This window comes from Heptranchias perlo, chromosome 1, assembly GCF_035084215.1.
Source record: "Heptranchias perlo isolate sHepPer1 chromosome 1, sHepPer1.hap1, whole genome shotgun sequence".
NCBI lineage: Eukaryota > Metazoa > Chordata > Chondrichthyes > Hexanchiformes > Hexanchidae > Heptranchias > Heptranchias perlo.
Genome location: NC_090325.1, coordinates 96,452,220 through 96,470,170, shown reverse-complemented (window position 1 = coordinate 96,470,170; position 17,951 = coordinate 96,452,220). Strand labels below are relative to the sequence as shown.

The window sequence follows — 17,951 nt, the reverse complement described above, 5'->3', positions numbered from 1 at the left end:
GGAGTACGTATGTCACCCATTCTTCCCACTATGTGTAATACTTTACACTTGATTACATTAAATTTCATCTGCCATTGTTCAGGCCACTCACATATTTGTTTAACTCATTCTGTAATTTTTGGGCTGCCTCCTTCATTTCCATCTGCAAATAACTGATCAGAAACCATTTGAATATTGAGGGAGTGAGTTCCTTTCTATTCAGGACAGTCAATGGGTCCACATTAGCAGCCTCCAGTGCAACATGGGTGCCATTTATTGCCCCCTGAACTTTGTGGAAACCAGCAACATGATGGAACCGAATAGCTCTGTCACATTGCTGCCTAGGAGTCATCCCAAAATGGATGAATTCCCCAGCTCTCCTGAAGATGGTATCAGTTACCTCGTGTATGCAGAACTGTATGGCACCCTGGCTGGTGTTGCATTAGTCCCCTACTGCAGCTTGGAAGGCCTTAGAACATAAGAAACAGAAGCAGGAGTAGGCCAATCGGCCCCTCGAGCCTGCTCCACCATTCAATAACCCTTTGTAACATAAAAGTTGAGAGCTGTGCTTCCTTTGGTAGCCATGGACGGAATGGTTCTGTATGGGACCGATAAATTACCCTGCTTTAGATCTGCACGTTCCCATTATAGATGAAGGAAAATTTAGGATATGCTTTTAGTTGACGGAGAGGCTCTGCAAACTCAATGACAACAGCAATACCTTCCATTTATATGGCGTCTTTGGCCTGAAAAATGTTCCAAGGCACTTCACAGATGGGAGCAGTGAAAACAGATGCCGACCCAAAAAAGAGTTTAGGAGGGCTGACCAAAGGCTAGGTTAAAGAGCTGGGTTTTGAGGAGGTTTTTAAAGGAGGAGAGAGAGAGGTGAAGAGGTAGAAGAATTTAGGGAGGAAATCCCAGCGAGTAGGACTCAGGTGGTTCAACGTCCTCTGCTACTGGTAATGCAAAGAGATGGACGGACAGATGTGCAAAAGACCAGAATCAGAAGAACAGGGAGTCTAGTGAAGGAGAATGTAGGGTTGCAGGAGGTTGTGGAGGTAGAGTGGGGCAAGACAAGGAAGAGGATTTTAAATCTGCGACATTATTCATAAACTATACACTGTTAAGTATTTCTGTAGCAGAAAAAAAATCAAGTATCATGTTTTCTCTGGCTCAAATAAATAAGGAAATCACATTGAATCCCTAAAAGAAAGATTATCAAAGATTGCACAGAAAGCGACAATTTGAAAGGATTCAATTTCAGTCAATCATATTGATCAATTTATTTTTCAATGTAGTTCCAGCCAACATTTTTACTTCTGAACCAGCCGCATATAAAGCCAAATATAAATGACATTGATAAGAAAACAAACACATGAAAAGGATTATAATTTCCTCTAAATAATTGAAGTTCTTCATACAGTAGCTTGTATAGTATTCTACATTGCTACACTACTGTTTCTTTCCAGAGGCCTGTCATTCCCTGCGGAAGATGGGACTTGATTCTGTTTCAGTCTCGTTGCCATAGCTTTTGGCCATCAATGCTGGGAATTTCCAGTTCCTGTGGATAAATAGTGTGTTTGTGAGAGAAAGGTGCATTATAGGAGTTTCCACCCTGCTTCTGTGAAACTATAATGCCCAGAATGCACCATTTAACTCGCATAACAGGACAACCAGGTAAAAAAGCAATGAGTAAACAGTATTATAAATCCATCTGTGAAGCCTGCATCTTTTAATATTAGTCATGTTTGTAATACAGTTATCTTGTGTCAGTCATGTGATATATCACTTCAATACATGTGTTATTTTACAGCAATGGGCAAGCCATATTTGTACTGCGGACCTCTCTTGTCATCTCTATTTCTTTTAATTATCTGATTATTATCTCATTGCTCTCCATTGCTTTCACTGAAGGTTTCTGCTCCATTTGCACTCTGATGTCGTAGGAGGAATAATTTGTTTTTTGTGCTAGTGCAGAGGCTGCTGATCTTTTTGTTTACCACAGTGTCATTTAGCGTGCATCCTATTCCTCTTTGGTGTCTAATTCTGCATTTCTATTTAAGTGTAGTATATTTCATTTTCCCACAGATTTTGTCAGTATTTCTTCATACTACAATCACCTTACAATTGGAGATAATTGTATAGTGCAGTGTCACTAACAATGTTTAGTGTTACAAGGCAGAGTTGGAGATTGTGTGAAACCACAATCTATTTGCTTAGTTTACAGGATTCCAAATATTCTAAACCGTGTTCATTCACGCAACAGTTATTCCCAATAAAATAAACCACTAAGTAAAGGTTGGCTGAATAATTCACAAGCCTGAACATCAAGGGAGCTATTTAGCCTAACTTCACAAGGTGGTTTATTTTCCCTCAAAACACAGCCTCTTGGTCACGAATCTTAATTATATCATAACATGTGATGAAAGTAATATTTTTTTAAAATTTGAATTTATGAAGTAAAGCAAGGAAAATGTGCTTAGAGTAAACGTCCCAATGCAGAGAAGGCTGTTGCAAACCTTTCTTTAAGGGCAGCCATGCAGTTTGGCGGTGAACAATGAAGATTGTAGGCTTCATTTATGTGGAAGCAAACATGATATTGTGAAGGGATAGAGGTTAGATTGATGACACATTGGCTTTAATTTGAAACAGTTTGATGGCACAGTTGTGTAGCTTCCTAAAGCACCCTTGGATGGCTCCCTAAAGTTACAAGACCTGGGTCTGTGCCACACCTGTGAACACCCTACAAGATTAAGGCCCTAATCATAGCTGCCCAGCATAGACCAGGTACTTCCCCACTGGATGGAGGGAAAATCATTATCAAGCTGCTGTGTCATACATCTCAGTGGACAATTCGGAATGATACCAGTGCGTACATTGGGTTAAGTCATCTATCCCCTACCTAAGCCATAGGTGATGTTTTTATCAGGCAAGGGTATTAAGGGTTAAGGAACCAAGGCAGGTGGGTGGAGTTAAGATACAGATCACCCAGGATCCAATTGAATGGAGAAATAGGCTCAAAGGACTGAATGCCCTTCTCCTGTTCCTATGTGTGGCCTGGGTACTCAAAGGAAAAGGGCAGTTTGTGGAATTTTACAGAACTATGCTGAAATTTTCCTTAGATTTTAAGCAATTAAGGGATATATTTTCCTCTCTTCCAGAGTAAAGGATTAATTGTTCTTAATTTATGCAAAATAACAAATGTTATTCAAGTGTGCTTCCATGCAATCCAAACTCATTAGCACGAAGAAAAAAGGCAACAGAATGCACTTAGAATGATGCTTCTTTCACACATCTGAAGTAGCTAGATTGCCTTATAACCAGTATTAATGACAAATATTTTACCCGCCCAGTTATGAAATGTGTAAATAGTGGTTCAAATGCCGTAATGAAGATTTTCAAAGGCCCATTTCATGGATGTTAGCCTCTCTTATTCACACTGTTCATTTGTTTAAAGGCCAAAAAAACACTGAACATTAAGGCAAGGCATGGAACAAGTAGTGGGCCATCGCAGGAGAAGCTTTTGAAAGCACTTGAGCACAACATAGGTAAGTAATATTCAGGTAAATCATGGAAGGGGCTGGTCCTCTGGAGGTTGAATGAATGCACAGATCACCATAATAATCATATACTCTATGGTTTAACATCAATGTCTCTATTGGATTTTTGGGTTTTTATGCTAAATACCTTTCTTGCATTCAACATCTCAGAGCACTCGTGTAGGTGAGCCCTTGCTTATGATGAACTGGAATGCCTTTACGTGCTCAATATCTAGGTAATATATAGCAAACCATGGGATCAAACATAAAACCCTCCCCTCTGTATATTCTGTAACTGGTTTAATCATTTGGCTTCAATTTCTCTGTCTCAACTTCATAATGTAGCAAAACAGAGACTCCACTAAGTATACGCCCTGTATGATGTAGTCCTTTGGGGGACCCCCCAGTCACTGAGCAAGGGCATAAAAATGCCATCATATTTCATGTATCAAATATTATTGCACATCAAATGGTCTCATGCCTCTAGACTGGAATTAGCCCCCAATTGGGACTTAACCACCCATCTGGGTCCGCAATTGCCCACACTGTGTTACAGTCAGAGCTTTTGAGATCTCTGCAATCACCATTCCAGGTCCAATTCTATTATAGATTTTGATGTAACGGGTGAGCACCCAGCTTAGTCGATCTCCCTTCAGCCAACCATTGGGAGGACTCTGACTGCCAAATACCAACGCCTGTAAGGATACAAACCAATCACTTCACTCACCTAACTGTCTCAGGCTGTTTCTCTCCTGGTCAAGCAACCATATTCTTAGATCTTGTGGAGCTACCGTTAACATCAGTTGACATAGACCTTTATAATCTGTTCTATTCTCCACAACTAGCCACAATTTCCAAGTAAACTCTAGTTCTATGTATAATTCTCTGCAGGAAACACAGAGCTTTCTGCACCTTCTTAAATTTTTGCCAGTATGCTTCAGACACTAGGGGCTGGAATTTCCTTGCAGTCATGCCTGAAATCTGGCAGGATCATGATGGAAACATGGGCGGTTAGGCCTACCTCCACCGTTGCTCTGAGCCAGTCTCCCTTCCCCCAGCCTAGTGGTACTGCTACTGGCTGCCGCTACTTCGCATGTAAATGCCAGTGTGGTGGGCAGACCTGGCATTCCTTGTCTGCCCCAGTTCCCACCGTTCCCCAGGACAGTCTGCTGGAAAATGGTTTGAGGCCTGAGGTGGTGGCAGGGAAATTCTTTGATTGGAGGGAAAAGGCCTCCTCTCGCTTCATTTCTGCCCCAAAGCCTTACCTGTTTAGACCTCATCGGTTTTGATGAGGTCTAAAAAGAAATTTGTCGTTTTGCCTACGGGATTCTTCTGGCCTTTGAAGACCCTCTGTGTAAAAATGTTTCTGCTGTTACATTTAATCTTATATTCACATTCCCTCATTTTGGATTCCTCAACCAGTGGAAACAATCTGTTTCTATCTACTCTGCCTTGTTCTATCCCTTCATAATTGTAAACACCTCTCAAAACACGTCACAATCTCCTCTGTTCTAACAAAAACAATCATTATTTTTCAAGTTTTTCTTCATATTTATATTTCTCATACCAGGCAGCACCCTAGTGAATCTCTGCTGTACCTTTTCCATTGCCTCAACATCTTTCCTATAGTGTGGAGTGCAAAATTGCACACAGTATTCCAACTATGGTCTTACCAAGGTATTATATAAATTTACCATTACATCTTGACTTTTATATTCTTCACCTCTTGCCACAAAACCCAATATTCCATTATATAAGAACATAAGAAAAAGGAACAAGAATAGGTCATTTGGCCCCTCGAGCCTGCTCCGCCATTCAGTAAGATCGTGGCTGATCTTCGAACTCAACTCCACTTTCCCGCCCTATCCCCATATCCCTTGGTTCCCTTAGTGTCCAAATGTCCATCAATCTCAGTCTTGAATATATTCAATGACTAAGCAGCCACAGCCCTCTGGGGTAGAGAATTCCAAAGATGCACAACCCTCTGAGTGAAGAAACTTTTCCTCATCTCGGTCCTAAATGACCGACCCCTTATCTTGAGACTATGACCCTTAGTTCTAGACTCTCCAGCCAGGGGAAACATCCTCTCAGCATTTACCTGTCAAGCCCTCTAAGCATTTTATATGTTTCAATGAGATCATCTCTCATTCTTCTAAACTCCAGAGAATATAGGCCAATTCTACTCAATCTCTCCTTATAGGACAACCCTCTCATTCCAGTAATCAATCCAACGAAACTTCATTGCACCCCCTCTAAGGCAAGTATATCCTTCCTTAGGTAAGGAGACCAAAACTGTACATATTACTCCAGGTGCGGTTTCACCAGAGCAAGACCTCCTTACTCTTATATTCTAACCCCCTTGCAATAAAGGCTAACATACCATCTGCCTTCCTAATTGCTTGCTGTACCTGCATGTTAATTTTCTGTGATTCGTGTACAAGGACATCCAAATCTCTCTGAATATCAACATTTCTTAGTCTCTCAACTTTTAAAAAATATTCTGCTTTTCTATTCTTCCTACCAAAGTGGATAATTTCACATTTCCCCACATTATACTCCATTTGCCACCTTCTCGCCCACTTACTTAATCTGTCTATATCCCTTAGCAGCCTCTTTGCATCCTCCTCTTAGCTTACTTTCCCACCTAGCTTAGTATCATCAGCAAACTTGTGTACATTACACTCGGTCCCCTCATCTAAGTCATTGATATATATTGTAAACAGCTAAGGCCCAAGCACTGATTCTTGCAGCATCCCACTAATTAAATCTGCCACCCCGAAAATGGCCCTTTTATTCCTAATCTCTGTTTTCTGTCCGATAACCAATTCTCAATCCCTGCTAATATATTATCCCAAATCCCATGAGCCCTAATCTTGTGTAACAACATCTTTTGAGGCACCTTATCGAATGCCTTTTGAAAATCCAAATATAGTACATCCACTGGTTTCCCCTTATCTACCCTGTTAGTTACACCCTCAAAAAATTCGAATATAATTGTCAAGCACGATTTCCCTTTCAAAAAATCATGTTGACTCTGCTTAAACATATTATGATTTTTTAAGTGCCTGTTACTATGTCCTCAATAATACATTCTAGCATTTTCCCTACTAGATGTCAGGCTAACTAGCCTATAGTTCCCTGTTTTCTCTCTCCCTCATCCTTGAATACCTTCCAATGCACAGGGACCATTCTGGAATCTAGGAAATTCTGGAAGATCAAAACCAATACATCCACTATCTCTGCAGCCACCTCTTTTAAAACTCTCGGATATAGGCCATCAGGTCCAGGGGATTTGTTGGCTTTTAGTACCATTAACTTCTCCATTACTTTTTGTTTACTAATCTTAATTACTTTAAGTTCCTTAATGTCATTAGTCCCTTGGTTCCCCACTATTTCCAGAATGTTCTTTGTGTCCTCTACTGTGAAGACAGATATAAAATATTTGTTTAACGTCTCTGCCATTTCCTTATTCCCCATTTTAATTTCCCCTGTCTCAGCCTCTAAGTGTCCCACGTTTACTTTCGCTAATCTCTTCCTTTTTACATATTTGTAGAAGCTCTTACAATCTGTTTTTATATTTCTTGCTAGTTTACTTTCATTCAATTTTCTCCCTCTTTATCAATTTCTTCGCCATCCTTTGCTGATTTCTAAAACTCTCCCAATCCTCAGGCTTACCATTCTTTTTGGCAACATTGTAAGCCTCTTCTTTAATCTAATACTATCCTTAATTCTGTAGTTGGCCACAGTTGGATCACTTTTCCCATGGGGTTTTTATTCCTCAAGGGAGTGTATATTCATCGAGAATTATGGAATTATTGCTTTAAATGCCCACCATTGCTTATCCACCGTTATATCTTTTAATCTATGTTTCCAATCTACCTTAGCCAACTCGCCCCACATACCTACATAATTGTCTTTGTTTAAATCTAGCTTCGGACTTAATACTTCACTCTCAAACTCAATATGAAATTCTATCATATTATGATTGCTCTGCCCCAGAAGATCCTTAATTATAAGATTACTAATTAACCCTGTCTCATTAAACAATACAATATCTAAAATAGCCTGTTCCCTAGTTGGTTCTATAATTGATCGATAAAATTATTTCAAATGCATTCCATGAACTCGTCCTCCAAACTACTTTTGCCGATTTGGTTTGCCCACTCTATACGAAGATTAAAGTCCCCCACGATTATTGGATTACCTTATTGCATGCTCCTCTAATTTCCTGATTGAAACTCTGTCCAACACTATAACTAGTCAGGGGGCCTATAAATTACTCCCAGCAGTGTTTTCTGCCCCTTGTTATTTCTTAAGGCCACCCATAATGATTCTACATCCTGATTTTCTGAGCTAGGATCCTTTCTTACTGCCTTTATCTCATCCTTAATTATCAGAACTAACCCGACTGCCTCACCCCCTCATTTTCCATTTTGTCTATCTTTTCTTAAAGTCAAGTACCCTGGAACTTTTAGTTCCCAACTTTGGTCACCCTGCAACCATGTCTTTGTAATGGCTACCAGATCAAACCCATTTATCTCTATTTTTGCCATTAATTCATTTGTCTTGTTACGAATGCTTCATGCATTCAGATATAGCACCTTTAATTTTAACTTTGCTATTTTTCCCTGTTGTGACCTTAGTCACTAAAGCCCTGTTACCTCGGTTAAACTCTCTGTCACTCCCTGTCACACTCTGCTTGTTTTTACCCAAATCGCTACTCTGCTCTACAGTCTTGATTTTTCTCTTTAGATTTATAAATTTACCCTTACCCAGACCCTCCCCCCACCCCCCCTCTTATTAGTTTAAAACCCCATCTACTGCCCTGGTTATTTGATTCGCCAGGACATTGGTCCCAGCCTGAGTTAAGTGGAGCCCGTCCCAGCGGAACAGCTCCCTCTTTCCCCAGTACTAGTGCTGGGGAAAGAGGGAGCTGAATTGAAACCCCTGCTTCTCACACCACTCTTTCAGCTGTACATTTAACCATCTAATCTTTTTGTCCTATGTGAATTTGCACGGGGTTCAGGTAGTAATCCAGAGATTATTACCTTTGAGGTTCTGCTTTTTAATTCAGACCCTAGCTCCTCAAACTCCCTCAGCAGAACCTCATTCCAAGTTCTGCCTATATCATTGGTTCCTATATGTACCACGACAACTGGATCCTTCCCCTCCTCCTCCAAGTTCTTTTCCAGCCACGAAGAAATGTCCTTAACCCTGGCACCGGGCAAACAACACAGCCTTTGGTACTCCCGGTCACGGCTGCAGAGACCAGTATCTATCCCCCCGACTATCCTATCCCCTACCACTACCACATTCCTTTTCACTCCCCCGACTTGAATAGCCTCCTGTACCACGGTGCCGTGGTCAATTTGCCCATCCTCCCTGCAGTCTTTGTTATCATCCACACAGGTAGCAAGTACCTCCTACCTGTTGGACAAGGGCAAAGGCTGAGGCTCTCCCACCACTGCATCTGGGGTCCCCTTACCTGCCTGACTCACAGTCACATCCTCCTATCCCTGACCACTGACCAAATCTAAACCACTACCTAACCTAAGGGGTGTGACTGCCTCCTGGATCAAAATGTCCAGATAACTCTCCCCCTCCCTGATGCATGGCAATGTCTGCACTTCGGACTCCAGCTCAACAATTCTGAGCTGAAGTTCCTCGAGTTGCAGACACTTACTGCAGATTTGGTCGCCTGGGATCACACTGCTCTCCACAAACTCCCACATGCTGCAGTTATGGCACACCACCTGCACTGCCAGCTCTATCTGATCTTGATTTATTAATTTAATTAATCAAGTTTTATGTAATTAATTGACTTGGTTTATGTTTTAGCTTTTGTTAAACTAATTAATTTATCTGGTTTAAACTAGTTTCCCACTTCTTTTCACTGTTTAGTTTTAAGGCTTTTTAACTAACACTAACAGACTGACCACTAAAAACACTAACCACCATAAAGACATTAACCACTAAAGACACTAACCACTAAAAACACTTACCTATAAACTAAATACTTACATTGACTTACCCTCGGCACTCCGCTGCCTTTTTTATGGTCTTATCCATTTATGGTCTTATACATTTGAGCTGCTGCTTTTTCCGTCTTGTGAACCTGAATCCCCAAATCCCTCTACTCTTCCACATCACCCAGCTATCCTCATTCACAGTATAATTATTACTTTTACTTTTTTTACCAAAACGTACCACCACACATTAACTGGCATTGAATTTCATTTGTCACTTTTTGCCCTGCACCATCTTATCAACATTCTATTGCAGCTTCCTTTGGTCCTCAGAATTATTTACGATGCTTCCTATTTTAGTATCATCCGTGAGTTTAGACACTGCTCCTTCCAGTCATATATCCAAATCATTGATGTACACAATGAACAGAAGTGGTCCCAGAACAGAACCCTGTGGGACACTCTGAAAATGTCCTTAACTCCTACTCACTATATTATCATTTCTAACCAGTTTTTAATCCAATTTGTTACCCTTTCCCTAACTCCATGCATCTTAATCTTCTCCATTAGTCTCCTGTTAATAGGATGTTGACGGTGGGGACCTCAGCAGTGGTGTTGGCATTGAAAGTCAGGGTTGATTCCTGGCCCTTCTCTTGTTCAAGATGGCCAGTACCAGTGCAAATTGGCTACACTTCTGAAAGGAATTAATTGTTTGTGAAGTGCTTGAATTGTTCTGACGATATAAAAGATGCCAAATAGATGCAAGTTCTCTCTTTCTTCTCATACCTGGCACTTATTTAGCGTAACTGTTACCTGTTACTTGTCAAGTCAAGTCTAGATGTTGTCCAAGTCCTGCTGTAGGCTGTCATGGCCTATTTCAGTATTGTAGGAGCTGTATACTGTGGAATTGTCAGTGAACAGGATCACTACTGATGTTATGATGGAGAGAGGGTCATGTGTAAAGAGGCTGAAAATGATTGGGTCAAAGACGCTTCGCTGAGGATCTCCTGCAGTGATAGCTTTAGGCTGCAGTGATTGGCCTGCAACAACTGCAACTTCTTTCTGTCAGGTATGACTCCAGCCACAGGAAGATTTTCCCTTTGACTCCCATTGACCTCAGTTTTGCTACCTGTACACTCCCACCTGACTCTATGGGCTCGATTTTACCAGGCCTGCGGGTTTCCGGCGGGTTGGGTTTCGGGAGCGTGGTCAACACGCTCGGTGAAATTAGTGGGTTGCCCGCGCGATCGTAGCAGGCAACACACTAATAGGAATCAATTACCTGCTCCTCCGGGGTCCACGCTGCTGGTCTGCGCGTCGGGCGGGCTGCGCATGCGCAGTACGATCTGTCGGCTGGAGGCTCTCTAGTTAAAGGGGCAGTCCTCCACTGACAGATGCTGCAACCAATGGAACAAATTTCAGCATGGAGCAGCCCAGGGGGAAGGCTGCTCCCAGTTTAATGATGCCTCACCCCAGGTATTATCAGATGGGGTGAGGAGGAGGGCGAAGATAGAGATCTTCCACCTGGCGGGCGGGAGGAAGCGGCCAGCCTCTGCCACCAAGAAGGCCTGGCTCGAGGTGGCAGAGGGGGTCACCTGCGCAACCAACATATCGCCCACCTGTATACAGTGCAGGAGGCGCTGCAATGACCTCAGTAGGTCAGCCACAGTGAGAACACAAAGTCTTTCCCCTACACTCCATCTGCCACAACACTGCCCCAACCCCACATCTCCTTCGGCACCGCCAACACTACTCTGTCACATCACCCCTCATACCCACTCAAACCCCATCCTCATCTTACCTCCACCTACTCACCTCGCCAGTACTCATCCTGCCACTAACACGCGACCCAATCCTCATACAATCTCATGGCTCTATCCCATACTCACCCTCTCGTGCATCTCCCTCACGGCCAGCCTCACTCAACCTGCCACCACCTGTGCTGCAGCCACAGGGCATGCATCACATATGTGCAGTAGGCAGCGTAAGGCAAACGTGTCGTGAGCATGAAGGGGGTGCACAAGGGTGTCGGAGAGTTTGCCATGGGTGTTACCTATATTGAATTTCAGAGCAACAAACAGCACACATTATATTGGCACCACCACTGCCATGTCTCCGCGAATCCTGTCTGTTGTGTCCAATAATGCCCGCTCCTGGGTATCACTATGAGGACCCACCACTGATGCCACCCATCGTGTTACTGCAGAGTAGGTGCAGGTGTATTTGCAGGGCTCTTCCGCGCAGACCACTGAGAGACATCCGAGGTGTAGCCGGCTGCACCCTGGAAGGATGCGGAGGAGAAGTTGTGGAGGGCAGTGGTGACTTTGACAGCGACAGGTAAGCAGTTGGTGCTGGGGCCAGCCAGGAGCCGCTCGGCATGAAAGAGCCTGCAGATCTCCACGACTACATGTCGAGCGAATCTGCGCCTCCGTGTGCACTGCTGCTCGGAGAGGTCCGGGGAGCTGCGCCTCAGTCTGTGGACCCTGTGGCGAGGGTAGTGCCCTCTGCGATGCGTCTCTCTCTGCGGTAGCCCTCCCTCCTGCTGTGCTGGTGGGCGTGCAACAACACCGTGTTGGGGGGCTCCACGTCTCTGCGGCGGACGGCGTGGACTGCGAGGCTGCTGGGGCTGGTCATGCTGTTCGTCCTGCGAGGGTGTCCACACACCACCCAACTGGCAGGTGTTGGTCTGAGGGGTTGTGCAGGGTAGGTGGGTGGTTCCTCGGACTGGGGCTGCAGTTTCGTGTCGGTCTGTCCTCTGGCTTGGCGGGGGGTGGTGGGGGCCAGGGGTTGCCCTATGTGACGCGGTGGCCTCCTGCGTGGGTGAGGGCTCTCCCCCGTGGAGTGCACCTTGGCACCTGCCACAGGCTGCTGGCTGCAACACGCCTGGTTGGAGAGAGACTGTTTCCCCCAGTGTGGGAAACACGCTGCGATGCAGGTGAAATCCCACACTTCCTCTTTTGACAGCTGATTCAGCTCATTAACTGACCTCAACAAGCAAGGTAAGTACTCTCAAGTGGAACCCCGCTGGCTTTAATTGCCTGCGGGATTCCCACCAGCGGGGGCCGCGCACGCAGCCCCGCACGTCGTCGGGGAACCCGGAAGTGGTCGGGATCGCGGCGCGACCCGGTCACGTGACCTCATATCGGGATTTTCGGGGCCCCCCCCGCTGGAAACCCGCAGGAATCCCGACCCTAAAATCGAGCCCTATATCACTCTCCCTCCATCTCTGGTGGGGCTATCCTGTTGCTGTGACAGAAGATACCAGTGGTGATGATGGTGGAGTCTCGGATGTTGGCTGACATGATATATCCTGTGAGTACAACTATGTCAGCCTGTTGTTTGACTAGTCTGTGGTACATTTCTCACAATTTGGGCACCAGCCACCAGGTGAGGAAGACCTTTCTTCAGCTGCTAGTGATCCTTGGTGAAGTGTATGTATGTAGGTGTGTAGCAGAACAAACTTAAGTTAGCTCCTATTGCAGCTGCAGATGACATAGTTACTGATTGAAAATGCTGGAGGATTCCTGTGGAATACAAATTGAGGGGAATGATAACCTTTACTTGGTAGTGCAGTTGATGGTTGACTGTCCCTGCAGTACTTTGTGGATCAAATGGCAGATTTAAGGCATAGTCTCCTTGTTGAGCTTCTGCCTCCTCATACACTGTTCCATCATAAGGTCCAGGTAAATATTTCTATTGTGCTGTAACTGCTGCCTTGAGTAGTTTGATCTTTAAATAGTGCATACCTTATGCCACATGCATTTCCAGGCCTCCCTCTCTCTTGAGCTCTTGCTGCACTAAGTAACAATTAAGAATGGCTACTACACTTGTGCTGAGGGGATATAAACATTGTTGTACGTAACCCTATTTCTAAAGATTACATTTGCCATATTGCTACACTCAGTGCACACAGGAAAATGTTTTAGCTTTTTCTGGAATTTGAACCTACGAAAAGACAATATTGAATTTGAACATTTTTTGTTTAGTGGGAAGTAAAATTCATAATAAAATCTTCTGTGGGGAGGAAAGAGATCACTACATGAAGTTTTCATTATTGTAATAGTGACTCTTTTAGAACTGTGATTTTTTTGATGGACTCCTGTAATATGTATTATGTTACTGTTTGAGGTGATTGTCATCGTACAAATTGCTGTATTTATTTATTTGTCTTTGGAGAAGTCATCTAAAAAATTGTCTTTTTACTTCTTTCTACATGATAGTGGCTTGTGAGGCTGGTGATGATTGAAAGATATTTACTATTTCTGTAAAATGAAGTTCATTGGAGATTGTAATGCTAGCTTTAATATATCTTTTTTCCCTGTCATCATTTTGTGGTGTTACTTTTCTCATGACAGGTTTAAGGCTGTCAGTGCTACTATGAATGTGTGAAATTTCTTTCTGTTGCTGATGATTAATTTTGCTGTGAGTATTAACATTCATGCGATTTCTGTGTCCAGGCACTTATACAATTTGATCTGATGGTAAAGTGGTATGATTTAGTTTTGCATGAAGGTATTTTCAGATAAGAAAGCTTGTAAGCTTTCTTATTTTAAGTCTTTACATCATATAACATTGCTTTGACTCTGATTAAGAGGTCATTTAGGCCCATTGGTTCTGGCAAAACCATTGTTGCTCTTCATGTGGGCTTTGCCTTTGTTTTACACTGTAAAACCTCTGCTTCACATTCCATACTGTTGCAGTAAATAAAGATATGAGGCTGACCAAATATCAAATCTAAATTAGAACAGTTCAAATAGATTAGCAAATCTGCAAAATTGAGCAAAATTTGAGCAACTTGTAGGTTAGCCTGTCAAAAAATAGAGGAGTTCATGTGCAGAGAAGGATTGAGAATTGGGGGCAGGGATCTGCTGTGCTGGATTCCTGCCAATTTTGCACCCATTCCATTTTCCAGGGTCATTTCCAGTAGACAATTAATGCAGGGTGCAATAGGAAGAGATTAGAAAGAAAAATTTGGAAAGAAGAATGGGGCAGGCTCTATAATGAGCGGCCAATCTGTTACCACCCATTTGGCGCTACTGCTGAAATTGAATTTCTCCACCATGGCCTCCTACTTTGCCAATATCCAGAACCCTCTATGACCTCCCTCAACAGGATCCTCATGGCTTCTTCCACACAAGGGGTAAGAGGTCGCAATTTGGGTGTCGTCTCATATCACAGGTCTCTTCTGCTTGTTATGGGCTGTCTTGTCTTTGAAGAAAGAATGCAAAAAGTAAAAATGGCTTTTTCTCCCTGTGACATGCAGTTAACACCCAGGTGTTATAATGCAGATCATACTGAGTGTGATGACAGTTGCAACAAGTAATCACGTTCCAAGCGAGGCATTTGTGCGATGAATGCACGTAATGATATGAGTGAAGAAACACTTGCAGGTGAAAACTGGAGATGTGAAAGGCACTGTGAAAACTCATGGGCATTGATGGTGAGCTAATCCACCACTTCAACACAGCAAGAGGGGAGTTGATTATAATTGGCAGGCATGATTAGTACAGAGTAATATCAGATGGTGTCGCTGACTCCTCTTTTTTATATTTGCACTCGGGATATGGGCATCACTGGCAAAGCAACATCTTTTGCCCATCCCTAGTTGTCCTAAGGGCATTAAGTGTCAAGTATGCAGTGTGGGACTTGATTCCTATGTAAGCCAACTTGACATAGTAGGATTATGAACATAAGAACTCCAGTACAATATTCTCTATACTACTGTACCCTCTTACCTTGCCTAATCTGGTAAAGTCGGGGTTAAATTGGATTAGCCCACGCCCAGTCATTGCGATACAAGCAGCACGCATCAGCAGGGGGCCCCAATATCGCTCGCACGTCTTAAAAGCAGCCTGCACCTCTTAAAGGGGAAGTGCATTGTGGCTGCAGGAAGTGGTGGGTGTCGTTTGTGAAGTGATTTAGTGCTGTGATGCTTTGAAGAATGGCTGTGCCTGCAAGAGGCCGTGCACCAAGGTTCTCTGATGATGTAATGGAGGTCTTGGTGCAAGAGGTGGAGAGAACATAGGAACATAGGAACAGGAGTAGGCCATTCAGCCCCTCATGCCTGCTCCGCCATTTGATAAGATCATGGCTGATCTGTGATCTAACTCCATATACCTGCCTTTGGCCCATATCCCTTAATGCCTTTGGTTGCCAAAAAGCTATCCATCTCAGATTTAAATTTAGCAATTGAGCTAGTATCAATTGCCATTTGCGGAAGAGAGTTCCAAACTTCTACAACCCTTTGTGTGTAGAAATGTTTTCTAATCTCACTCCTGAAAGGTCTGGCTCTAATTTTTAGACTGTGCCCCTACTCCTAGAATCCCCAACCAGCGGAAATAGTTTCTCTCTATCCACCCTATCTGTTCCCCTTAATATCTTATAAACTTCGATCAGATCATCCCTTAACCTTCGAAACTCTAGAGAATACAACTCTAATTTGTGTAATCTCTCCTCGTAACTTAACCCTTGAAGTCCGGGTATCATTCTAGTAAATCTATGCTGCACTCCTATATCCTATATCCTATATCCGCAGGGGCGCAGGAGGTCTTCCAGACATATGCTCAAGAGGCAGTGGGAGGAAATAGCCGAGGAGGTGAATGCCAGGAGCATAGCGCCAAGTACATGGATGCAGTGCAGGAAGAAGTTCAATTATTTAACATGAGTTCTCAAGGTGAGTAAGTTCAAGTTTCAGGTGGCATTTCGTACCAACTGCACCACTAGTTTCATCCACTGCTCAATGCACTACACCCCCATCACCCACCTACCAACAAACTCTTTCAATCAGTACTCAACTGTTCAAATCAGGTGCTTTACCTCACCCGCACACATTATCATTGTTGCAAGATTCACACTCACAACTCACAGTTCACACACACTGGCAGCTATTCAACCATGACAGCCACATCACCCAAACATTGTGCAGGACACTCACTGACACACTTTCCTCTTTCTTGCGGGAGAAGTTGGCGCATAACAGAAGGCAGCAAGAAGGAACTGGAGGAAGACAGGCATACCTACACGTTTTAACTCCCATGGAGGAGACAGTGCTGGCCATCATGGGAAGGGCCATCGCTGAGGCCGTGGCTACTGACCGTGCTGGAGGGATCGATAATGAGGGTCTCTGTATACCTAATCCTCCTTCTCTCTTCCCACTTCTCCCTCATCCCACAATCTTTTCTGAATCCCGTGCTGTAGATGGTGTAAGCACGCACTTCTTACTTTCTCCTCTCCCCTCACCACAACCCAATCCTTTGTCATTTCAGATACCCAAGAACTGGAAACTTCCCAGTCAGAAGAGACAAAGGAAGAAGACAGTGATGATGAAGAGATACCTTCACACGATCTTATACTCACAGCCACCAGCTCAGAGACTGACACTGCGCATAGTTTAGAGGCTAGGCTAGAGGAGGGATCTGCACATGGTGAGACACCGGGCACAAATGCGCAGAGGCCAGAGCGGGGGGAACGAATACTGCAGCTGCCAGTTCACTGGAGTGCGAGGTCACACACTAGTTCAGCAGTAGAGGATTCAGATGATGACTTTGATAGCCCAGGCTACAGAAGAAGGCTGATGGGCGTACACAACCAAATGTTTGGTGCACTGGAAAGCCTGCCAGCTCGCCTCCGCACAATGTCAAGGAGCATGGAGGAGTCCTGCTCCAACTTGGCACAGGGCTTTGCGCAGAGCTTGGAGCCTATCCTTTCCCGCATTGAACGGGTGGTCACCTCCATCAGCACATCTGTGGAACCCACAATGATGCAACGTCTGATGACTGACGTCACAGCTTCCATCAATGGTCTGACTGCTACCATTGTGGCCCTGGGTACCACTGTTGAAAGGGGCTTCCAGGGCGTCACAGCAGTCCAGCAATCTGTTCTCCAACAGATCATCAGAATTGCTGAGACGCCGCCCCGGGAGAGTGGCAGCAGCTCCATGGAACACGAACCTGCTGTCCTCTCTCAGGATGACAGCATTCCTGCTCCCACACCTGCCCCTCTGCCAGTGCCTTTGCTGTTACCTGTCAGCCGGCCCAGACTGCTGCAGCCCAGGCTGAGATGGTGCAGTCTGAAGCCGGGCCTCTCGGCCTAGAGCTGCTCGAGGTCGTCCTCCAAGGCTGTCTGCAATCTCCTCGATTGACGGTCAGCAGCCTTCCACCTGCAAAGCTCCAGCCATAGGGGAAGCACCTCGTAGAAGCACTTGGAAAGGTAAAGGCACACGAGTGACAGGCACTAAGAGAATGCACAAGGGTGTCTCATTTTGTTTGCATCATTTCATGTGTTAATTTATAAATGTGGATTTGATTTTGCATTTACTGGTGGTTTTTATTTCTGCGATGAGTTGAGGGAGGAACCAATGTGTAATCATAAGGAGGATGATTTGATGGTCATGTGGGAAAGGAAAGGTAAGGAGTGTGGGACTGTTGGTGAATGGGGAAGTGTCATTGAGGTTACTGGTATCGCTCAT

The 17,951-nt window shown here is 44.2% G+C and overlaps 1 long non-coding RNA gene across 1 annotated transcript in view; it reads right to left on the bottom strand.

Annotated features, from left to right (window-relative positions):
- Positions 1-1,302: 1,302 nt before the first annotated feature.
- LOC137334973 (uncharacterized) overlaps positions 1,303-17,951 on the bottom strand; it is a 31,657-nt gene continuing 15,008 nt past the window's right edge. The window contains exon 3 of the long non-coding RNA XR_010966298.1: positions 1,303-1,540. This is a non-coding gene — a long non-coding RNA (uncharacterized lncRNA). The remainder of the gene's footprint in view (positions 1,541-17,951) is intronic.